General features: G+C 45.2%; 1 protein-coding gene across 2 annotated transcripts in view; it reads left to right on the forward strand.

Moving 5' to 3' along the window:
* The first annotated feature begins 521 nt into the window (after positions 1-521).
* The window catches only part of ELOVL5 (ELOVL fatty acid elongase 5), an 83,539-nt gene continuing 59,419 nt past the window's right edge, over positions 522-24,641 (forward strand). Inside the window, exon 1 of one of the 2 annotated variants that reach the window (XM_002714509.6) lies at positions 522-632. The gene's annotated coding sequence lies outside the window, so the exon portion shown is untranslated. Of the gene's footprint in view, positions 633-752; positions 1,022-24,641 lie in introns of those variants that run through there. The other variant, XM_070073990.2, reaches the window with a different exon arrangement.

Consider the following 24,641-nt stretch of genomic DNA (forward strand, 5'->3'; position numbering starts at 1 on the left):
AGTTTTGTGGTTTTGTGTGTGTGTGTGTGTGTGTGTGTTGCTGTTGCTTCCCTCCAGTAGTCTCCCGCAGACATTTAACCCTTTCAGGTAAAACCAAGACCTACATCCCCTTCAGGACCGTGGAGGCCGTTCGGAGGGCGGGCTGCCGCCGCCCAAATGCGGTCACCGACTCCTGCCACCGCTGGGATCAAAAGAATCAAAGAGTTCAGAGCAAGGGGAACTTCACTGCCGCTAATGCGCAGGCTCTCGGTTCCACGCAGGCTTATTCGGAAGAAAGGGGGATAAAATCGCCCCGAGACACGTGAACCCGCGGGGACCAACCCCGGCCTCGGCTCCCCACCGCATCGGACCCTGGAATTTACAATCACGAAAGTTCTACCGCCCCACGATTGGCTGCGGGGCCACATGACATCATAGCGCTTGATTAATCCTTCGCGCCCCGATTGGCCGGCCGCGCCATTGTGACGTCACGGTCAGCCCACGTTCTGATTGTAGATACCCGGCGCCTTCCTCTTCCCATCGCGGCGGATCCTCGCTCGCGGCGCCTCCCTCCGACATCCTCCCAGGCTCTGCTGGCCACCGGCGCTCCGCTACCGCCGCCGCGTCGCTGCTGCTGCCCTTGGGGCCAGGAGGTAAGCCGGCAGCTCCGGGAAACTTCGTCTGCGGCTGCCGCTCGCCATGACACCACGTTCGCGCGCCCGGGGAGCGGGGAGGCGAACTGCCGTTAGGTCCCAGACCCGGCGGTGCGGACCGAGAGCCGCCGGCGTGGCCCGCGCTCCACCCCGCGGCCGCCAGCCGGGCCGGCGTGGGGACGGCTCGGCCCCTCGGCTCCGAGGCCGAGGAGGGCGCCTCGGGAGCTCCGCCGTGATGCTGTCTCACCTGTTCGGCGGGTGGCAGCCGCGCGCGGGCTCTTGGCCGGGCTGACGGACGCCGCGGGGACTCGACGCTGTGCCCAGACGGGAGCTGACGGATGGGGCTCGGAGCGCCCGAGTCCTCCCGCCCCGTCGGGATGAACTCGCGGGTGAGAGGTTCTGCGAGCGCCCTCCGCCCTTCCTTGTTTGGGGGTGGGGGAAACGAGACGTAGGCGAGTTTGGGGACCTGGTGCGGGGTCGCGGGTCGGCTTAGGCATCCGTCGCTCCGGCCTTGCCCCCTTCTCCCCGTCTCGGTCAGCCTTCGGGACCTTCCATCCGCCTCTCGGAGGAGGCCCGCTAGCCGCGGACCTCTTCGGTTTTTATTAAAACCAGATAACCGCAGCCCTCGGTATTCGGGGAGGGATGGCCGGTGGGCTGGCGAGAGAGGGCGGAGACTGGAGGGCTACCGGGCGGCCCTTTTAGGGAGTCTGGGCGCGGGAGCGGCCGGCGTGCTAGGAGGCGCAGCGCCGGAGCGGCCCTGGGCCGGTCGAGCGGTGGGGCGCGTTGTGTTTCGAATTTTAAGAAAAAGTGCCCTTTTTCGTGTTTGCACGCTAGCGAGACCGCCCTCCCCCAACCTCGAGGCGCAGGCAGCAGTGACTAGAGCACGAGTTGTTCTTTCCGAACTGCCTTGCAACCGTTCCGTGCTCCTGCACTTGGTAGTTCCCCTTCTCACGATTGTGAGTTAAGATCACCGCCGGGTTCCTGGACTGCAAATTTGGAGAATACATTTGGCTGGGTTTTGCAAAAAGGCCAGGGTGAGGGGAGAGGGTAGGAGGGGTGGAGGCGACGGGTCCAGCTTGGACGAATCCTGTGCATGACTTATTAGCTGGACTAGGGAGCCAAGAGCTGCTGCTGGGGAATTGTGGGGAGTGAGCAGCCTTATTTCTTTATTCTAAATAGCGGGACCGTGGCAGGAAGTGCTCTATAGGGTGGTATGAAGAGCTAATGTTGCTTCTTGGGTTTTGAAACTCATTCCCCTAACCACTTGGCAGGTAACCTGTTGGTGTGCACTTGTTTTGCTTGCACGTCTCAGGAAGCAGCATTTGATGCAGCATCTATAGATAAAGGCAACCAACTGGTTTTGCATTAGATGGCAGTGGACAAACACTTTAGCTTTGCAACTGTGGTTGGAGTCAAGTGGATCACTTTCCTAGTCAGCCTGGAATTCTTCCGGACAGCTCTGCTCTTGAAAGAGAAATGGTGCTCATTTTCGCTTTTTAGATTCTTAGCCCAGATTATAACTTCTCGTTGCGTGGAACTTTTACTCTACTGTTTCTCTTTTTTTTGCATTTTCATTTCTCTTTCGTTTCTAACCAAAGGCAAAAGGGAAAATGTAGATGGTTGCAGATGGCTGATTTTACCAAGTGTAGGCTAGAACTTTACTGAGAAGGGAAAGTAGAAAGCGTATTCGAATTTAGTGGTCACATTTTTCAAGAAAAGTATTTCCTGGCTTCAGACAGTGTTGTCACCCCCTAACTCAATTTCCTTGTCTATAAATGGGGGCTCCTTGTTGCTTTCTCAGAAGTCCTCTCAGATGTTAGTTGTCCTTAGGCTGATTTTGCAAGATGACTGTCTGAACACCCCTGCCCCCATGAATTTTGAGAGATGATAGAAATGAAAGAGCCCAGCATGGGTCTGCCAAAAGTTGGCTTGATAAATGTCTCCTTCTCTCTTTTGGCAATCAACAGAGCTGCTTTTTGGTTAGAGACTTCATTTTTGGATGATTCATGTTTACAAGTGTCTTGTTTTCAGTACCTGTTCTTTTGCTGTCTCTGTAATTATTGCTTGTCTTCCTGCTTCCAGAGGTGACTATCCTGTCCTTGGATGTCTTATTTCCAACTTGAATTACATAAAATCAGAGCCATACTGTGTTTGCCTTCCTTGAGGGTGACTTTGGTGCCTAAGTAGACAGTTCTGCATTTTTCTTTGTCGACTTATTTGCCCTTCCCTGAGGAATTTTGTAATTTTTTGGTTACTTCTCTTGGCCTTTCCATGCTTCAGCTATCAATGAGTAACCGCTAAGTTGCTCACATGTTTCAGCCAGCAGCATTTGGTGCAGAATCTGCAGATACAGACAACTGCTTTCCGCATATGATCCTTATGACATCCCTGTGAGAAGTTTTATCCCCTATGTCTTTTTTTTTAATCTTTTTTAAATTTATTTGACAGGTAGAGTTATAGACAGTGAAAGAGAGAGACAGAGAGAAAGGTCTTCCTTCCGTTGGTTCACTCCCCAGATGACCAACACGGCCTGCCCTGCGCCGATCCCAAGCCAGGAGCTAGATGCTTCTTCCTGGCTTCCCATGTGAGTGCAGGCGCCCAAGCACTTGGGCCATCCTTCACTGCCCTCCCAGGCCACACCAGAGAGCTGGACTGGAAGAGGAGCAACTGGGATAGAATCTGGCTCCCATGTGGGATGGTGGCACCACAGGCGGAACATTAACCAAGTGAGCTACGGCGCTGGCCCCCCCCCCCCTTTTTTTTTGAGAACAGAGGGCTATAGATGCCAAGTGACTTGCCCAAATTCACATTTGAGGGTACTTTAGAAAGTTAATTAAAAAACAGAATTAGAAGATTTTTTTTGGTGCCAAAAATTTTTGAAATCTGTACATAGCTTTTTTTTAAACTTTTATTTAATAAATATAAATTTCCAAAGTACAACTTTTGGATTATAGTGGTTTTTCCCCCCATAACTTCCCTCCCATCCTCAACCATCCCATCTCCCACTCCCTCCCATCCCATTCTTCATCAAGATTCATTTTCAATTATCTTTATATACAGAAGATCAACTTAGTTTATACTAAGTAAAGATTTCAACAGTTTGCACCCACACAGATACACAAAGTATAAAGTACTGTTTGAGTACTAGTTTTACCGTTAATTCCCATCATACAGCAAACACATTAAGGACAGAGATCCTACATGGGGAGCAAGTGCACACTGACTCCTGTTGTTGATTTAACAATTGACACTCTTATTTATGACGTCAGTTATCACCCGAGGCTCTTGTCATGAGCTGCCAAGGCTATGGAAGCCTCTTGAGTTCACAAACTCCAACCTTATTTAGATAAAGCCATAATCAAAGTGGAAGTTCTCTCCTCCCTTCAGAGAAAGATACCCCCTTCTTTGATGGCCCGTTCTTTCTGCTGGGATCTCACTCACAGAGATCTTTCATTTTAGGTCATTTTTCTTGACACAGTGTCTTGGCTTTCCATGGCTGAGAAACTCTCATGGGCTTTTTAGCCAGATATGAATGCCTTAAGGGCTGATTCTGAGGCCAGAGTGCTGTACATAGCTTTTAATGATGTGTTTTCCACAGACTTGTTGAAGATACCACATAGCTCTTGTCTCCTGCAAGTTTCCTGCTTATTCATCTATACTCACAGGGCTAGATCATTTGCCCAATGTACTTTGTGCCATAGATCAAATCCTATTACTCCATATCTTAGAAATCTAGCATTGTGCCCTAATAAGCCATACAAGATTATCATTTTGTTATCTCAAGTCCGCCTAAAGTCTGTTCCCCTTCTTTTTAGCCCATATGAACTCATTATGGTTATTAATTTATTGACTTTTCAGTTATTGAGTATGTATTTAATGAGTGTGTGTGGGTGGTAGGTTAGGTATAAAGACAAATGACACAGTTCTGGATATTCTAAAGGACCTCCTGATTTATTTTCCTCTTTAAACTTTTTAGTTCCCAAATTAATCTGCATCTTGGACCAAAAGGGAATCCGAAGCAGATTTCTGGGGCACTTGGCAGCCTCCTTCTGGGAAAGCTTTATGGCAGTGCTTTCCATGTTGGACATATGAGTGCCTGGCCCTTATAAATGGGTAAGAATGCTTTTGGTGCCAGATACAGAGTATCTGACTCAGATAGGCTTAGTTGTGTACCTGTCCTGTACAGTCCTCAGGGCAAGATTTTTGTCCCATTTCTCAGAAGTCCTCCCAGATGTTAGTTGTCCTTAGGCTGATTTTTGCAAGATGACTGCCAGGAATTGTCTGAACATCCCTCCTCTACTGCACATAATTACACATAGGAACCTCCCTTTCTACCACCTTCCAAAGAGTCTTCTTGGTCTTGAAGTTATTAACTTAGCCTTGGTTACTTGAAGCAGTAACTGGAACAGTGGAAAGTTGATAACCTGGGACTATCCTCAAGCTGGAAAAGTGAGGAGTTAAATCCTACCCAGTCACACTGGCTATAACGCCTTCAGGGAAGGCAAGCTTGAACAGGAGAAAGTTAGCTACAGTGACCAGTATATGGACCTCCAGAATGTCAGCGTTGTGAACAGATGACTGGACTAGATGCAACATAAATGAATCAACATTGGCTTCTTCAGCCTTCTCTCTCTCTTTTTAAAAATATGTGTTTATTTATTTGAAAGGCAGAGTTAGAGAGAGAAGGAGAGACAGAGATATCTTCCATCCGCTGGATGACTCTTCAAGTAGCCATAACAGCCAGGACTGGGCCAATCCGAAGCCAGGGGCTAGGAGCTTCTTCTAGGTCTCCCAGGGAAGTGCAGGGACCCAAGCATCTGGATCATCCTCCACTGCTTTCCCAGGTGTATTAGCAGGAAGCTAGCTTGGAAATGGAACAACTGGTAGCCGCATTGGATACGGGCCATGACTTTAGCCTGCTGAGCCACAGCCTTATTATTTCATAGAGGAATTTTAATTGACATTGAAAGCAGCATATGCATTTTAAATCAGAGGGAATTTAAAGAGCAAGCAAGTGTAGAATTATTGGGTAGAAAGAAAGTAGTCCAGTTGGCTGAAGCTGATAGGGTGGAAGTTATTATAATAATAATAGCAAACTTTTATTGATATAGTGTGTAATTGAACACTGGGAGGATTCATCTCAGTTATTAGTTGGTTCTGAAGCATTTGTACTTCACAGGTGAGGAAGTGGAGACTCTGAGAAGCTTAGACACTTGCCCAAGGTCATAGAGCATCCCAGCCCAGATTGTCTTGAAACCCTAGCCTGCTCACTCTCCTGAGGTGTTTGGTAACAGAATAGCACTAAGCTTTTGAACTAGAACAGGTGCATGATGAGTGCTGCGTTCCAGAAATAGGAGTCTCATTAGAGTATATAGGATGGATTGGTGTGGACAGAGGCTAGGAGAGTGGAGAGGGGCTGGGAGGCCATTAGAGGTGTCTGGGGCAGTGGTAAGGCCTGACCAGAGACCTAGCCATGAGCCCAGACTGGAGAGAGAGCAAAATGTAGGAGGTTGTGTCCAGGATAGAACCTGAAGACCAGTGGATTCCAGGGCTGACAAGGAAGGATGCTCTAAGACTGGGTATAGAAGAAACGTGGTGTTGCAAGGAGAGGGGGAAGCTTTATAAGCAGATGGAAATTGTCCTGACAGCTCAGACAGATACCTAGAAAAGCCATCTCTTTCTCTCTAATTCAGATTTCTCCTCTTCATGGTCAGACTCTGTCTTGGCCACTTTTTTGTTTTTGTTTTTAAAGATTTATTTTATTTGAAAGGCAGAGTTGGAGGAAGGGAGGAAGGAAGTGAAGGAAGGAGAGAGAGAAAGAGAGAGAGAGAGAGAAGTATCTTCCATTTCCTGGTTCACTCCCCAAATGGTCACAGCAATGGCTGGGCCAGGCTAAAGCCAGGAGAGAGGAGCTTCATCTGGGTCTCCTACGAGGGTGCAGGGGCCCAAGAACTTAGACCATCCTCTGCTGTCCTCCCAGGCACATTAGCCAGGAGCTGGATTGGCAGTGGAACAGCTGAAACTGGAACCCCAGGGCCCCTATGGGTTGTGTGTGCTGTAAGTGGTGGCCTAACCCACTGCACCACTGCACTGGCCCCTTAGCCACTTTTTTGGCTGCCCTTTTGCAAGTCCATGTTTCTACAACATCTTATCCATTCTCAGACAGCTTATCACATTTTTAACATCTGGGAAGACACGCAACTTACAATTAGACACCTTTCTGCATTTTAGTATTACTGAAATCAGGATGTGCATACCCACCTTTCAGTGAAGTTTCATTGGTGAGAGAAGGAAAGCCCCAGTATTGCAAAAGCTCCTGAAACCAACTGCTGGCAGAGCCAGGGGTAACAACCAAAGCCCCTGGGATCTTTCCATTAGCCAGTATACCTTGGCTCACGTAAGAGTTATTAAAATATACATAGCCTCATGATACAGGATTAGAATAAAGCACTTGCAGATTTGTCTGTTTATTAAAATGCAAATAATGGGAGAAGACTAGAAGGCATGACTGTTTCAGAAGGTGCCCCATTCCTGTAAAAGAACCTGGCTACTGTGGTTTCTTGGCCTAACTTACTAATAAGCATAAGAAAGTCTACCCTGGGCATTGATCTCTTTTTTTTTTTTTAAATGAAGATTAAATTTTTTTTCATCTTTGCCAAGAACAAATCCTTTGTTTCTGTTTGGCCAGGAACAGAGAATGAAAATTGAGATCATTTGGGTCTAGAAAGGTCTGTGTCAGAATTAGTGTTGGAAATTGACAATTGCCAAAGCAAACAGCTGCTGCTTTTCTCTTTAAGATGTTCTGACCTAGCAGAATGAATTGTTCAAGAAACCAACCTGATCTAATGTTGAGTGTCTGTAATAGGAATGCCTAACATCCAGCCCCGATTTCTAGCCATAAATGTTACCATTGCCAAACTTTCTGGGTCCCTTGGGGGCTCTGCTGCCATGCTTCTTCCCTGAGAACATTTTTAGTTGACTTGTGGGCATTGGCTTTTAAGATTGTGTGGTCTGGATTTAAAATATTCATACGTGGTGAGTTTTTAGAAAGGCTAAATTCTCACTCTTCTCCCCCTCCCCTGCCCAGTTCTGTCTGATGTATGCTTGGGATTGCAAGCATACATATCTTCAGTTAGACTTCTGTACTTTTTGTTTGCTGTCTTCATGCTGACTAGGACTCAGGAAGTTTCTATTTCAGCCTTTTAGATTTCAAGCTAAGGGAGGGAGGCTAGCAGACTGCAGCCTGATGGTTTCTAGTGCCTGCATTCAAGGCACTGTTTAGGGACTCAGTTTCACTCCTTCACTCCCTCTGGCCCCTAACTGACCCTAGTACTTCCCTGTGTGGCCTTGCCTGTGTGGTGTGGCCCTTCCTCTTTGAACTGTAAGTAATAAAATTCTTTTAATGGCAAAAAAAAAAAAATCATTAGTGCTGAGACTGTCATGCTTTCCCTGATTGGGATAGTAATCATTTTGTGATATTTTAGCTGTAAATCTTAGAGTTATGCAACAGATGTTCAAGTTCATGGAAATGTATACTATGAGAAAACTATGCATGAATTTCAGGGGTTTTTGCACCAAATAAACTAATCTTTTAATTCCATTTTCCATGAACTATCCTGCTAATGCTGTCACCTGCTGTGCTTGTGAGTCTCATTGATATTATGTTCCGCTTTGTCCCCTCCCTGTTGCCTGGGTCCACAGTGTGGTCCTGTCGGAGCCCATCTCTTATAAACTCATACTAAATACTAAACAGACTTCATGAAAGCCACACTGGAGAACTGACCATCCAGGTGCTGGTGCTGATGTGCTTTATCTGAGTTCCTGAGCTCCAGGTTACTTGTTCCCTCTGTGTCTTGACGCACGGCAAAAGCCACAGCAAGGTGAGCTGTTGTGAATTTCTCCTTCCCCAAAGGATAGTTCTCATGATACCAAATTCAATAATTGTTCATTTGCTTCCCTGGGAGTTTGGCAGTGGGTTATATGTCCCCAGGGACGGTGTTCAGGGTCCCTCTGCTTCAGTCTTTGGCAGAAGAAATAAATTACATTCATATTTGCAGAAGTTGTTGACACCTCTGTTTGCTGTATTTGTTAGCTGATAATGCACCTCTGTGAAAATTTGAGTTTGCTTCTGACAATTTCTGAATATTTGTTATGCATCTGATATGAAATCAAAGGGCATCTACTGTGCTGCCTTTAGTGAGGAAACTGTAGAAAGTAGGTTAAAGATGATGCCTTTTGGATTAGCAGCCACAACACACTGTGGAGTTCCAGCTCTGTCACTTTGGGCTGTCTGGGCTCAGGTGCATCCTCAAGACTTCAGGTCCTGTCTAGAACTTGGAAGTGAAAGTGCCTGTGTGAATACTGCAGGATGTTAGAACCACTAGTGGTTTAAGTGAAAGGTAAGTAGAGCCATCACTTAATTTGATTCACATGGTAAAAGATCCATTGGATAGGATGTTTATTAAGGCATTTTTTTATAATAGCAGAAGATTGGGAGTCAGTGGGATAAATGTCTTGAGTTTTGCAACATCCGAGCAGTAGAATACTCTGCAGATTTGTTTTTAGAAATTCTTTTTTTTTTTAAGATTTATTTATTTATTTGAAAGTCAGAGTTACACACACAGAGAGGAAGAGAGAGGGAGAGGGAGAGAGGGAGAGAGGGAGAGAGAGAGAGAGAGAGGTCTTCCATCTGCTGATTCACTCCCCAGTTGGCCACAATGGCTAAAGCTGCACCAATCCAAAGCCAGGAACCAGGAGCTTTTTCCAGGTCTCCCACGCAGGTGCAGGGGCTCAAGGACTTGAGCCATCTTTCACTGCTTTCCCAGGCCATAACAGAGAGCTGGATTGGAAGTGAAGCAGCTGGGTCTTGAACTGGCGCCCATATGGGATGCCAGCACTTCAGGCCAGGGTGTTAACCTGCTGTGCTACAGCACTGGTCCCAATTGTTTTTAGAAATTCTGAACTCAAGATTTTTCTTTTGGAGGAGTCATCAGAAGTGTAAACAGAAGAGCTCTATAGATAATGGGGTGAGAAATCAGTGTGCAGAAGCTCAGTCTCTTAATTGGTGTAATGTGCCTGGTTGAGAGAACCTAGCCTTGCTGTTCTTAGCCAGCCCCTGCCCCATCCAGGTGTACAGGCTGTGTAAGACCAAAGAGGTGTGGATTGGGAAGGAAGGGTGCCTAAATCCTCTAGGGGGCTGCCTCCTCCAGATTGCCTTTTGGAACCTTGGGTGAAGATGGAAGTCATGTGTATTTTGAAGATACCAAGTAGATTCTTTTTTTAAAATAGATTTTATTTATTTATTTGAAAGTCAGAGTTACACACACACACACAGAGAGCGAGGTCTTCCGTGTGCTGGTTTACTCCCCAATTGGCCGCAATGGCCAGAACTGCACCGATCCGAAGCCAGGAACCAGGAGCTTTCTCCAGGTCTCCCACGCGGGTGCAGGGGCTCAAGGACTTGAGCCATCTTCTACTGCTTTCCCAGGCCATAGCAGAGAGCTGGATTGGAAGTGGAACAGCCGGGACTTGAACCAGCGCCCATGTGGGATGCCAGCACTACAGGCGGCAGCTTTTACCTGCTACCCTATGTGCCAGCCCTGTAGATTATTCTTATACAAGCCCCATCGTGTGGGGCTGCTGTCTGTATCTGTAGGCTGTACAGATATTGCCCATCACCTTCAGTTATGGGGGTTCTTAGACTCTTTCAGAACTGAGTTTTCTTTCTGGGTGTGGGTCCCTAGGTCTGATGGCTAGGAGTACCATAATTCCTAAACAAGAGAATCAGAATTCACAGGATGGCTTATACATTAACATGGAGCCTGACCAGGTGATGAAACAACTGTTTGCTTTAGACACAGTCTTATATATAGAAGAGATGAATACATGATTACCTGTATTTGCTTTTTGAAAAAGAATGCCACATTATAACAGGCTTTTCTCCTCTCTTTTACACAGTTCAACACTGCCTTCTCCCTCTCTTCATTCACTCCCACACCCAAACAACAGTTACAAAATGTGGGTGTTTAGATTGAGCTTAATAAAAGATATGTTTTCATGTTCCATGCCTTATTTATGGTACACAAGTTTGAATTAAAATCTTTGAAGACATTTTCTCTTTGGGGGTTGCTAACTATATCAGTTGTTTCTCTGTGCTCAACTCGGGCTGTAGCACTGCCTTTGTAAGTTTTGCATAAATTAGTTTGGAGAACATGATAATTTATTTTGAATATTCAAGTAATCACATCAGTTAAGTGACTGCAATCAAATAAGAATTATAATTGACTGCCCATAGAAGAAAATGTTGCTTAGGAGTCTCGTGAATATGTGTCTTCCAGCTATTTGTAATTGCAGTCTGTTGCTTTATGTGTTTAAAATATGATTGAAGTAGTGCCCAGCCTCTTTAAATTAAATCTCAAAGGGAACAGTGAAAGGCATGCGTAGTATCTTGATGTGCATTATCTGCCTTGGCCCTTGTCTGTTTTCTCTGCAAGTATGCTTCACCCAAGAAGGTAGTTGCTCTGTGAAATAGATGGAGCTTCTCCCAAAAGCCCCCAAAAGACAACAATATCTCAGGGTTTCCTTGTCCCTAGGAAAATGCTGTAAATACGGTAGTGGTTTTATTTTCATACCAGCTCACTTTGCAAGGAGTGACAGGGTTTGGAATGGGCTCAGTAACCCTAAAGGAGGTTGGCCATGACCTCACTGACAGCACGATAGGTGTTTTGCATTGAGCAGTGGTATAAAATTCATCATCTGTTTGAGAAAAGGGACTGGCATATTTGAAAAGGCCTTTCAAAGTTCAAGATTTAGATCATCCTTGTGAATTACTGTTAGAAGACCAAATCTCACTGGAGGGTTACTTGCCCATGGACTTCAGTATCCACTGGTCTATCCATTGTCCATCTCAGATATTATGTCTAACCACCCCTTTCTTCTGCACTCCAGAGGCATAACTTCATAACTTCTCATCAGCTTAGTTGGTATGGATGCCTCCAACAAACCTCTTCTATTGGCCAGCATGGTCAGGTGTACTAGTGTCCACCAGTTTGTCCAAGCTGTCAAGCTGGATGGAAGCAGTGCTTGGGTCCTTTTCTCATCATCTGCCTTCTACACTACTCCCTCCAGCTGTTAGTCATCATGTATTACTTGTTCAGGTTCCTTTCAGTCCCTCTGAGCCACTCCTTCCTAGGCACCCTAACCCCATGGTTCCAGTCCTTCCAGTATGTTGTTGCGTCAAAAAAATTTTGGAAAAATGGAATTTAAAAGATGTTTGGGGTGGGCATTGTGGCATAGTGGATTAAGCCACTCTTTGGGATGCTCATATTGCATATCAGAATACTTGGGTGTGAATCTCCACTCTCCTCTTGATTCTTGCTAGTGTACACCCTGGGAGGCAGCAAGTGATGGCTTAAGTAGTCAGATCCCTGCCACCCACATGGGAGATGTGGATTAAGTTTTAGGCACCTGTCTTCAGCCTGGGCTGTTGTGAACATTTAGAGAGTGAACTAGTAGATGAAGGATCTCTGTCTTCTCTCTCTGTTTCTCTACCTTTGAAATAAAATAAATAGAAATTTCAAATTACAATAAAAGATCATTATAAGGTGCAAAAAGTTCTGAATTTCATACATATAAGAAGACTTAAGAAAGTTAATGGAAATGCATCTTAGGAGAAAAATATTCAAGGATTTCAGGTTTTTTTTTTTTTTTTCCAAAATAAACTTTTAATTTCTGTTTTCCACAAAATACTGCCATACATCCTGGATTACTACAGTTTCTCCCTATGCCTTTCTGTCCTCTCTGTGTTCTGGTCCCTACTCTATTGACAGAGTAGAGTGGTGTTCTGGAATGTTTATAGGATCATTGCAGCTACTTTGAAAGCTTCATTTATTCCCATGATCCAGTGCCATGAGGCAGGCAAGGGGCACGCAAGCACCTTTCACCCTGAACACACCAGGCTGGCATTACGCGAGTGTGCCTTGCCAGCTTCCATCCATGCTCTGCGGGGCTCGAGTTTCAGTGGCTTCCTCATCACTTGTCCCTCAGCAACACCACAGCAACACAAAAGCAAAACAAAATCCTCACTGAGGAGGCTCTCTTCCTCAAACTCAAACCCTCACACCCTACCTTTGGTCCTCTCCATGTGAACTGGACGTTCCCACCGCTTGCTGGCTGTTTGGCCTTGGTCCTCACACCTAACCTGTAGATACCTCAGTTTCCTCACTCTTAAATCAGGATGACCCATGCTTTCCTTTTCTTGATTCCTAAGCATTAAAGGAGGTTCTTCCTGTATAGTGCTTTGCAAAGTGTCTGGAGCATGCTTACTTACTGTCTGGCACGCAGTGTATCTAGCTGTTATTTGCATGAATATAACATAAATGCATAAGTACCTTTCACATAGAATTCAGTTCTGTAACCTGTGCTAGTGATTGTATGAAACTGAGCATGCCTCCCTGGCCTGGGAACACTTCAGCAATGAGGAGCCTACCTGGGCAAGGGGACTCCAGCAGGCAGGTTTCCCAGGCCAGGGGAGTAAAACAGCAACAACTTTCAGACCATGCAAATGGTTAGACCTCCTACCTGTTCAGAGTGGAGGTTACACGTGCTGTTTTTTTTTTTTTTTTAAGGGCCTTTCTTATTTGCATATACCTTGTTAAGCTTTCTGGAAGACGATGCCTGTGCCCAGAAGAAATAGACTCTGGTGTATAGGAACCCAGCTATTTCATGATAATATTTAAATTTTTATTTATTTGAAATGCAGAATTGAGAGGGAGGGAGGGAGAGAGAGAGAGAGAAAAAGAGAGAGAGAGAGAGATCTTCTATCTGCTGGTTCACTCTCCAGATGACTGCAATGGCCTGAGCTGGGCCAGATGGAAGCCAGGAGCCAGGAGCTTCTTCCAGGTCTCCCACGTGGGTACAGGGGCCCAAACACTTAGACCATCTTCTACTGCTTTCCCAGGCCATAAGCAGAGAGCTGGATCGGAAGAGGAGTAGCCGGGACATGAACTGGTGGCCATATGGGATACTGGTGCCGCAGGCGGAGGCTTAACCTACTATGCCACAGCTATGGCCCCTTAAATATTTTTAAACTTGATTTTGGTTGGCAGCAACATGGTGCCCAGGCTAAAATAGATCTTAAAGTTTGGACAGGGTGTATCTGTTTTAGTAGCCACATGACCATTACTTCATTGGTCACTCATACTCATACTGTTGAGCATTTCTGTGTGCTATTCTCTGCTGAGAAAGGTAGATCCTATGGAGACATGTACTGGTCCAATTAGCAAGATAAAGATTATAATCCAATAAGGAAGATGAGGTGTGTACTTGAGCCAACAGATAATTATTGATACTGCCAATATGGTTATATATGTTGCTATTAGATTCAGCTGCATGGGATCCCAAAATTATAATGGCTCCAATTTTGGGATTTCAAAACAAAGGAGAAATGCATCTCTCGTGAAAGGTCATCCAGAGCTGATGGAACCCCGCCAAGCTCCTTCTAACTCACTGTACATAAGACCTAAGAGTGTGATTCCCCCCCCCCCCCCATCTTCTAGGCAGGAGGATGGAAGAGACAAAGCAGAAGCATAAATGGTGTGTTATCTTAGGGGCATTCATAGAAATTTTCCCTGCACAGTTTTATTTGCATCTTTTTGGTCAGAACTTAAATGTGTGGCTCCAAGAGGCCACACATCCTGGCTTCAGATCAGCACAGCACCGGCTGTGGCAATGATTTGGGGGGTGAACCAACAGAAGGAAGACCTTTCTCCCTGTCTCTCTCTCACTGTCTAACTCTATCTGTCAAATAAAAAAAAAAAATTAAAAAAATTTTTAAATAAAGCTCCAAGAGGCTGGGAAATCTCATCTCTCTTTTAAAAGATTCATTTTACTTATTTGAAAGGCAGAGTTAGAGAGAGACCTTCTGTCTGCTGCTTCACTCCCCAAATGGCCACAACCACCATGGCTGAGCCAGGCCCAAGGCAGGAACCTGGAACTCCGATCCAGGTGGGTGGAATTCCCATGCGGGTGGCAAGGGCTCAAGCACTTGGGCCATCTTCTGCTGCTTTTCCGGGTGCATTAGCAGGGAGCTGGATCAAAAGTGCAGGAACCAGAACTCCAACTGGTGCCCATATGGGATCCCAGTGCTGCAGGTGGCAGCTTAACCCACTGCACCTCACTGTGACTCCTTATCTTGATTTTCAAAAGCTGTGTGCAGCTAAAAGCCATGCTACTATGTCAGGAGTCTGAGCAGCAACCAGCAGTCTGTACCACAGCTGGTGAACAAGATTGATGGTCCCCACTGGAACTGCTGCAACTTGGAGTCTGGTGGAGGACACTGCCAACATGAACAGACCTTAGCAATGCAGCGATGAGGCCTAGGGAGGTGTAGATTGCAGTGGGAGCAGACAGAAAGGACATCTCAGACCGACTGGAGCATCAGTGTTAAGTAGTAATGTGTCTGGTGGGAGGGCAGAGGGCCAAGACCGAAGAGGATGATGTGTTGGGGATGGGTGACCAAAATTGCAGAGCCAAGAACAGACCTGAAAGCTAACGGGCCTGCTGTCCAGTGTAGGGGGAAAAGTCTAGCCTGCTTCCAGGGCTGGATTCCTGGGGAAGTGATGGGGCTAGTAACAGAAATAATGGAGTCAGAGGAACAGCCAGTTAGGAGGGAAAAGTGATGAATTCAGTGGTTGGCTTGTTGAGTTTCTGGTTCAGAAGTATCCTGTGTAGGGGGAGAGGGAGGGCACGTAGATAGATACAGGCCCTTGAGGCTGGGATTGGCATGCTGGATGGGTGACATTGGTCACGAATAGTTATGCCCTTTCTTTAGATTTCTCCAGTGAGAAACCCTGTATACCTCAACAAAATCCACTGAAATTCAGTCTCATCACACAAACTACTTCAGACGCTGGGCACTGGGCATGTGAGGTGGGAGCCCCTTCTGCAGCAGGTGCTCACAGGGTGTCCCATAGATCAGCTCAGTGCCAGCACAGTCTGCCTGGAGGGAACGGCAGGTCCCGTGGTGTGCCCCCACTGCAGACACCAGGCTCAGATGCACACCTCTGGAACTCCTTCCTGGCTGACAGGCCACCAGTGGGCGTTCTCACAGTCTCCTTGGGTTCAGTTTGCCAGAGTGGCTCACAGAACACAGGGAAACGCTGCACCTACGTTTACTGCTTTATTGTAAAGGAGGTTTTGAAGAACACAATGAACAGATGAAGAGATAAGTGGGGCGAGGGCTGGGAGGGGGTCACGGAGCTGGGGTCAGCTGCCTGTTCACCTTCCTATAAGCCTCAGCGTGTTCAGGTGTCCACAGGCTCTCTGAGCCCTGTTCTTTCGGGGTTTTGTGGAGACTTATTGAAGCATGAACAGCCATGGAGAAATGTGATTGGGCACGATGGTCTACAGGGAGTAGACTGGGAGGGGAACCCAGCAAGGCCTGTCGGTTCAGATTCTTCTCGCCTCCTCCTGGGTATGGGGCAAGGCCCCTTCTGAAATGGGAGTCTTAAGACCTACTGTCGGAGAATTGCTTCATGACCAACTCCGAGACAGAGCGGCAGGAGAAGATTAAGGGTTATTTTTAGTTTTTATGACCTGCGTTGCAAAATAGAAATTGAAATTTCTGTGACCTCCCTAGGAGAGAGAAGGGAGCAGGTGGAAGGAGGGCGAGAGATGGCCAGAGGGACTCTGCTTTCTGAGGCCTGCCTCTGAGTGCAGTGCTCCAGCATCCCAACAAAAGACTATGAAAGTTCTCGGTTTCTGAAGTTCTTTATAGTTGGTAATTAACTTGTCTGTAGTGATTGAAAGTACAGCTCATTTCCTGAGAAATGGGAGCGAGGCCATGTTAGAGCAACTGTGGAGAATATTTTGGTATTAGAGATTTTTTCGCCTGTGGCACCACAAGGCCTCTGCACCTGTCTGTTGGCATTTTATCTCTGTTTGGTGACTGTCCTACCTGATCACTTCTGTACCATGGAATTTGAGATTGCAGATGAAAAAAGCAATTTTTCAATGAATACTGTACTGAATATAATTTATTTTTAAAAAGTATTTATTTGAAAGGCAGATTTACTGGGGGGGGGCGGACAGAGAGAGAGAGAGAGAGAGAGAAACTAAGAGCTCCCATCTGCTGGGTCACTGTCCAAATTGCTACAACTGCCAGAGCTGGGCCAGGTAAAAACCAGGAACCAGGGGTCCATTTGGGTCTTGCACATGGATGGCAGAAGCCCAAGCATTTGGGCCATCTTCCTATCCTTTCCCAGGTGCAGGGAGCTGGATCGGAAGTGGAGCAGCTGGGACTGGAACTGGAACCCATATAGGATGCTGGTATTGCAGGCATTAATCCACTGTGCCACAGTGCTGGCCCTTGAATATAATTTAAACATTGGAAATCTTTATAAAGTTATGAAGTATGACTAATAAAGTAATGACTTCAACAAGCCACAAATGAAAGCCTGTTTAATTATAACTATTGTTACTTACATTTCATTCTCTGAAAGGGGAAGTAAGATGGAAGCAAGAGATCCCATTTATTCTGTGTTGACTTTCTGTTCTCCCTTCCCTTGGCTCTCTGATTGGCTGAAATAAGATGTATCTGTTAAATCGCCATGTTGTTATTGGTGTAAGACAGAGCCCGTTAGTATCCTGAAAGCATAAGCTGAGTGCAGCACAACTGAGCTGTCCGACGCAGGAGGAAATGGTGACCGTCTCGTTCTTCCGTGCCCGTGGTTAACTTTGGAGCTGTGTGCTCTCCTGTAGTCAGGTTTTCTTCCTTCTCGTCAAGTTGTTTTCCCTTGTGAGACAATCTACCTGTCTTTCAGACTTTCCTCTGTAATATTTTCCAAACTAAGAAAGCAAACGGGAAACATTTGGTAGGGAGAAGCGTGAAGATGTCCACTGTTGGGATAGTGATGTTGTAATTGCTCTGAATTCTGCTGTAAAAGCTTTGGGTGTCTTCAGTGTCCCCTTACCGCAGGTGCAGGAGGGTGCACACGGATCTCCTCTGTCATTGGCACTGTTCTATTGGCAAAGGAATGTGCTTCCAAACTGGGAAAGGAAGGCATGCGTGGACAAGTGGAAGGTCACTCTGATTCCTACTTTGAAGGCAGGTGCTGTCATTTTCTTCCTTTTCTCATTCGTCCATTCATTCATTTCCTCATCCTTCCCCAGCCCCCCCGTGTACAGATGTGTGCATACAAACACTCACGCATTTAGGGAGAGGTTAATAATTGAATGCATGGCATTTACATTCGGTAGTGTCTAATGTGACTTAGTCACAGGAAACTGGCTTCTCTTGTTATTTATGATTTCGAATTTGAGTCTGTGGTGAGTAAGTTTCCAGGAGTAGTATCCTCATTTGAACTGAAGGTTAGTGTCATTCTAGGGCTATAGGATACTCAGCTTGATGCCCACACTGTAATGTGAAAATCAGCTCACCCCTGTTTGGCTGGTTGTGTTGAATTTCTCTTACTGCCACACTATATATGATTTAATGAGTTAGTAGGGAGCCAGAACGAACTTAATTACTTCATAGGTTACTTCTAATGATAATTATTATTTTTTTTATTTTATTCATTTTTGTTAGCAGTTTCAGAAAAGCCCATTTTAACTAACTGAGGCTTTGGAATATCTGTTCATTGTTTAAAATTGTGTACTCCAGGTTTAACTGCTAATGTTGAGTATAAACATTCCTTTTTTTTTTTTTTAAGATTTATTTATTTATTTGAAAGAAATTACAGAGAGGCAGAGGCCGAGAGAGAGAGAAGTCATCTATCTGCTGGCTCACCCCTTAAAAGGCTGCCACAGCCAGAGCTGGGCCAACCCAAAGCTGGGAGCCAGGAGCCTCTACCGGGCCTCCCATGCAGGCACAGGGGCCCAAAGACTTGGGCTGTCCTCCACAGACTTCCTAGGCCATAGCAGAGAGCCAGATTGGAAGAGGAGCAGCCAGGACTCAAACCAGTGGCCATGTGGTATGCTGGCACTGCAGGCAGCGGCTTAACCTGCTGTGCCACACACAGCATAGGCCCCTAAACATTCCTTTTTTTTTTTCCAGGTATATGATACTTCAAAGGTTTGTGGGAAAATTAAAATTAAAATATAAGGAAAAAAGTTTGAAATACATACGTAGCTTTTTTTGTGGTATGCATTTTACATGAACTTTTCGCAAAGATTCCTCATATGCATGGGAGCTTCAAATTTTTTTGCACCAAAATAAACTTAATTTTTAATTTTATATTCCATGAACTTCTTGCAGTACTTTAATGTGGTATATTTGCCTTTAAGCTGAGAAGCTCAGTGTATAATGTCTTTTTAAAGATAAAACCTTATAGAGTTCTTAGTGCAACAGCTCTCAAACTGTTTGGTCTCAAACTAAAAAGTTAGTGAGAACCTCAGAGATGCTGGATGATATTTACCTTACTAGAATTTCATTTTAAATTATTTTAAAAGAATTTCTAAATAATTATTAATATTTAAAATAATAAATGCATTACAGGATTGTTTAAATAGCTCATTTGTTTATGAGATATATGCTTACCAAAACATAGTGATTTAGTGATGACAGACAGTGCTTGACATTTGCTAGTATTTTAGGTCTCTGGCTTAGTGAAAAACAGCTGGATCTTTTTACCTGTCTCTGTAGTCATTCTGTTGAAATATCATATAGCATGTAGACTCTGGAAAACTTGACAATAATGAGAGAGAGGAGAAGGAAAAAGTACCTTAAGAGGATTATAAGATAACTTTGATCTCACAGAACTCCTGACAGGGTCCAGGAACCTTGGGGTGACTGGACTGTACTCTGAAATTCTCTATATGAATAGATCCTTTTTATTGTGTTTTTAAAGAATGGTTAAACTTCTACCTAGCTATTAGGGTGTCTTTTTCTTTTACCTTTCTTCCTTCAGTGGCCATTGCCTCCTGTTTCCTTCTGAGTAAATTTCTTGATTTATGCTGCAAGATACATGTATGTCACATTAACATTTGAACTTCATTGGGTGGACTGACTTTGGTCTTTTTAGCAAGTGAAATATTTCTGGGGTACCCATTTAGGAAGAATAATACTTGAAAGTAAATTCATGCCTCATAATACTGGTTGCTTGGGTGGGACTGTAGTGGTTAATTTTACAGACAGAAGTCCAAAGTGGAAAAGAGTAAATGAATAGATTAAGGTGTGTAATGAAGACCTGGGAAGACAACAGTGAAGTCTCAAGGAATTGGTCTCCTGCCTGCCACCCATGGGAAGGATCTGCAGCTTTTGCTGGCCTAATCCCAACCCTGGTTACAGAAATTTGGGGTATGAACCAAAAGATGAGAATTCTGTCATTTTGCCTCTCAAATAAGTAAGAAATTTTAAAAATTATTTTTTGTTCAGTGTTGCTTGACATCTTTATTATTCTTATTCTTTATTTTGGACATAGCCTTGTTTAAACAAAAACTTGGGGTGTCATGTCCTACATCTTCATCCTGTTCCATGTAACCACTTAACTTTAATCCCGTGTATTACAGAAGGATCCCTCTGACTGTTTTTGTTAAGTTTTGGATCAGGTCAAGTCTACTCTGAGTAAAAGTTAATAGCATTGGTCGCCCCTTTATTTTGTTCTAGGGAATTCTCTCAGGATATTTATAACCTCAGGTTCTGTGCTACCTGAATCAGGTGCTGGTACAGTCAAGCTACTACATTTTAAGATACTGATGTTTTTCTGCCACTGAGATAGTAGATACTAGCTACATGTAGCTATTGAATACTTAAAAAATGGTTAATGCAACTGATTTAATGAATTTAAATAATTACACGTGGCCTGTGTCTGTTGTATTGGACAGTATAGTGTCAAGAGTGTGTGGCATCTTCCTTTTTTGAAAAAAATTTTGACACATAATAGTTGCATATACTTACGCAGTACAATGTGATAATCTGATGGATGTGTCCAGTGTGGGATGATCAACTAAGGGTAATTAGCATTTCTTTAAATTGAGAACTTTTAAACTCTTTTTTTTTTAACTTTTATTTAATGAATATAAATTTCCAAAGTACAGCTTATGGATTACAGTGTCTTCCCCCCCCCGTAACTCCCCGCCCACCTGCAACCCTCCCCTCTCCCGCTCCTTCTCCCCTTCCATTCATATCAAGATTCATTTTCAATTCTCTTTATATACAGAAGATCAGTTTAGCATATATTAAGTAAAGATTTCAACAGTTTGCACCCACATAGAAACACAAAGAAAAATACTGTTTGAGTACTAGTTATAGCATTAAATCACAATGTACAACACATTGAGGACAGAGATCCTGTATGAGGAGTAAGTGCACAGTGACTCCTGTTGTTGACTTAACAAATTAACACTCTTGTTTATGGCATCAGTAATCACCCTAGGCTCTTGTCAGGAGTTGCCAAGGCTATGGAAGCCTTTTGAGTTCTCCGACTCTGATCATATTTAGACAAGGTCGTAGTCAAAGTGGAAGTTCTCTCCTCCCTTCAGGAGAAAGGTACCTCCTTCTTTGATGACCTGTTCTTTCCACTAGGATCTCACTCGCAGAGATCTTTCATTTAGGTCATTTTTTTTTTTTTTTTTTTTTTGTCAGAGTGTCTTGGCTTTCCATGCCTGAAATACTCTCATGGGCTTTTTAGCCAGATCCAAATGCCCCAAGGGCTGATTCTGAGGCCAGAGTGCTGTTTAGGACATCCACCATTCTATAAGTCTGCTGTGTATCTTGCTTCCCATGTTGGATCGGAAAACCTTTAAACTCTTTAAGTTGTTTTGTGATATATTACTAAATTGTTGCAAATTAGTCACTCTACTATGCCATAGAACAATATAACTCATTCTTCTCCCTATATTCTGGTACCTCTTTATCCATCTTCCTTCTATCCCCACCCCCTACCCCTTTCAGTCTTCAGTGACCACTATCCTGCTATTTCTATGAGATCAGTTTCTTTGGCTTCCCATGGATGCGGGAGAACATGCAGTGTCTGTGTTCTGTGTCAGGCTTATTTCACTCGACACAGCATCCTGTCCTGTGTTGCTGCAGATGATGATTTCATTCTTTTTTATGACTGAATAATATACCATTGTGTATGTATAAATATTTTTTAACCCATTCATCTGTTGGTGGGCACCTTGGTTTGTTCTTTATTTTGGCTACAGTAAACAGGGGTGTGAAGATATCTCTTCTACAGACTGATTTGAATCCCTCTGGATCCTATCTGGATTGCAGTTCTATTTCTAGCTTTTGTTTTTGTTTTGTTTTGTTTTTGAGGAATCTCCATACTGTGTTCCATAGTGGAACACTAGTTTACATTCCCTCCAATAGTGTATAAAAACATCTCTTTCTCCCCAACCTCTCCAGCATTTGTTATTTTTTGCCTTTTTGGTAATACCTATTTTAACTGGAATGAGATGATACCTCACTATGGTTCTGATCTGCCTTTCCCTGGTGGTTCATGATGTTGAGCGGGTTTTTATATACTTGTTCTGCACTTGTCTTCTTTGAGAAACGTCTGTTCAGATCCTCTGCTCTTTTTTTTTTCATCAGATTACTTGTTTTTTGCTGTTGAACTATTCGTGTTCCTTACATATTCTTGCTATTAATCCCTTGTTGGATGAGTAGATTGCAAATATTTGCTGATTGTCTTTGGCAGCTTCTTTTTAATGACTCATTCCTGGCACATTCCTGACCTCAGAGTTTCTTGCAGGCTCATCCATTCATTTTAGCAAGAGTGTTGTTTTAATATCTTGTCTCTCAGTCTCAGATGTGTCATAGCAGGTAAATTTGACTCATTTTGCCTTAATCCTGGAAGTGGAACTAGAAGGTGAAAAAGGGGGGCTGTTGATATTTGCTGCTTTTTTGTGAGATCTTGAGATTAGATGAGATTTGAGAACAGGGTTCAGAGAAGGATTTTTAGGTTGGGGAGGCTGGAGGTGATTTGTCAGCAGAAAAGGGGATCCTGTGGAGAGAAGCAGTTGAAAGTAAAAGGGGGAATGGGAAACGAACCCATCCTTGAAGTGGGCAGGTGCGGTGAGCGGCTGGACAGACTGAGCTTCTAAGGAACCAAATGATGTTGCAGCTGCGTAGCTTTTGCTGCTGGGAAATGGTGCAGCACTCCTGCTCTGAAGGTTTCCACTCAGGATAGTGGAAAGCTGACCTTGAGTTTCTGTCTACTGCCTCTGACGAAGGCTGCGAAAGCTGAGTCAGCCATTCTTGCTGGTACCTATGGGACAGCCACCACAGGCAGGGTGCTGCTGTCTTCTCTCCGGCACCTGCAGGGTAAAGGTGAGGGCACTTCTAGCTTTCCACGGCCTCCCTGTTTTATCCCCTGCTGCTTTCCAGCCACAGGACCTGGCAGACTGTTCACCCCACAAGTAAGTAATGAGCCCCAGAAAGGCCTAGCTTGTGCCCTCAAGGACTTAGATGTTAATCATGTGATGAAGAGCGAGTATTTGGGAACCAGAGTGAGAGCCTGGGTGGAGGGACCTGATCCAGCCCTGGGCTTTTGGGGAGGAGTCAGGGAAGATGTCCCTGGAGCATGCCCTCTTTGAGTGTGGGTCTCCCACACAGGCAGGAGAAAAGTGAGCGGGGAGCAGGATATGCAGATCAGGGCACACTGGAGAAGGTGGAAGTAGTTGTAGGGGACAATGAGGACAGTGAGCAGGAGGGAGGGTGGAAGTAGGGCTGGGGAAGCAAATGTGGACCAGGGCTTAGAGGGGCCTCTCAGCAGGGGAGGGATTGTGGATTGTGTCCGAAGAGAAAGGGGTACAAGGCTTCAGGTGCCATCAGTTTGGGAGGCTTAAAGGAAACTCTCCAGGGTGGGGGTGGGTTGGAGGGGACCAGTGTGGATGCCTGAAAGGCAGCTGGAGTCCACAGACAGCCCTTGGTCTGGGATGGTGGTCCACAAGGGAAGAGGTGGATCCACAAAGTAGCTGTGTGCTGTGGTACCCTGCCTTCTTTCCACTGCATCCTGTCATGCTTGCATGTCTCTTCTCGCACTGTGCCTTTAGCTCTTGAGAGTCCCATCAACATTCTTCCTGCCAGGCTTTCCCCCAGGTCAGATCCTTAACAGCTTGGCCAGATGCCACTTGTGTGACATCTTCCCTGATGCCTTGCTTAGAATCAGTTCATTGAACAGATATCTACAGAGGGTCCACATGTGCTTTTTAATGTGCTTTTGAGCTCATTGCCGACCTGGTTTTCTGGTGCGGCAGAGTGTTAACACATGCCAGCCAATTACATGGCTGCTTAATGAAATTGGAAAGTAGGACGTGAGCCATTCCTCAGGCCCACTCAACATCTCCGCCCCTCTGGAGTGTGTGTACAGCTCGCTTCCAACTCTGCTCTGGGGGAGCATTTTCTTTTCCCCATTCCTTGACCTATGCCCACTCTCTAGATTTTTTTTAAGATTTATTTATTTATTTGAAAGGCAGAGTTACAGAGAGGCAGAGGCGGGGGTGGGGGGTGGGGGTGGTGTCTTCCATCCACTGGTTCACTCTCCAGATGACCGCAACCGCCAGAGCTGTGCCTATCTGAAGCCAGAAGCCAAGAGCTTCTTCCCTGGTCTTCCATGCAGGTGCAGGGGCCCAAGGACTTGGACCATCTTCTGTTGCTTTTCCAGCCCATAGCAGAGAGCTGGATCGAAAATGGAGCCGGGATTCTAACTGGCACCCATATGGGATACCGGCACTGCAGGCAGTGGCTTTACCCGCTACGCCACAGCGCTGGCCCCCACTCTCCAGCTTTTAAGCAGGAATACCCTGGCTCTCCCTGCTTGCCATAGCCCTGCCCCCTTTGGCCTGTACTGGGTGCTGGTGTGGTCGTTAATACTGCAAGTGTGTGTGATTCCAGTCGTGTTGGAGAGCTGTAAACTCTAAGGCTCACTCCATGCAGAAGCATGCTTGTACAGTATCTGCAGATAGCACATCACCTTCACCATTTCCCATAAGTGACAGATGTGATGTGAGTACTTTTTTAGAAAGAATATTTATTTGCAAGACTTAAAGAGAGAGAGGGAGAGATGG

This window comes from Oryctolagus cuniculus, chromosome 5 (assembly GCF_051225735.1).
Source record: "Oryctolagus cuniculus isolate XC-2025 breed Fujian yellow rabbit chromosome 5, ASM5122573v1, whole genome shotgun sequence".
Classification (NCBI taxonomy): Eukaryota; Metazoa; Chordata; class Mammalia; order Lagomorpha; family Leporidae; genus Oryctolagus; species Oryctolagus cuniculus.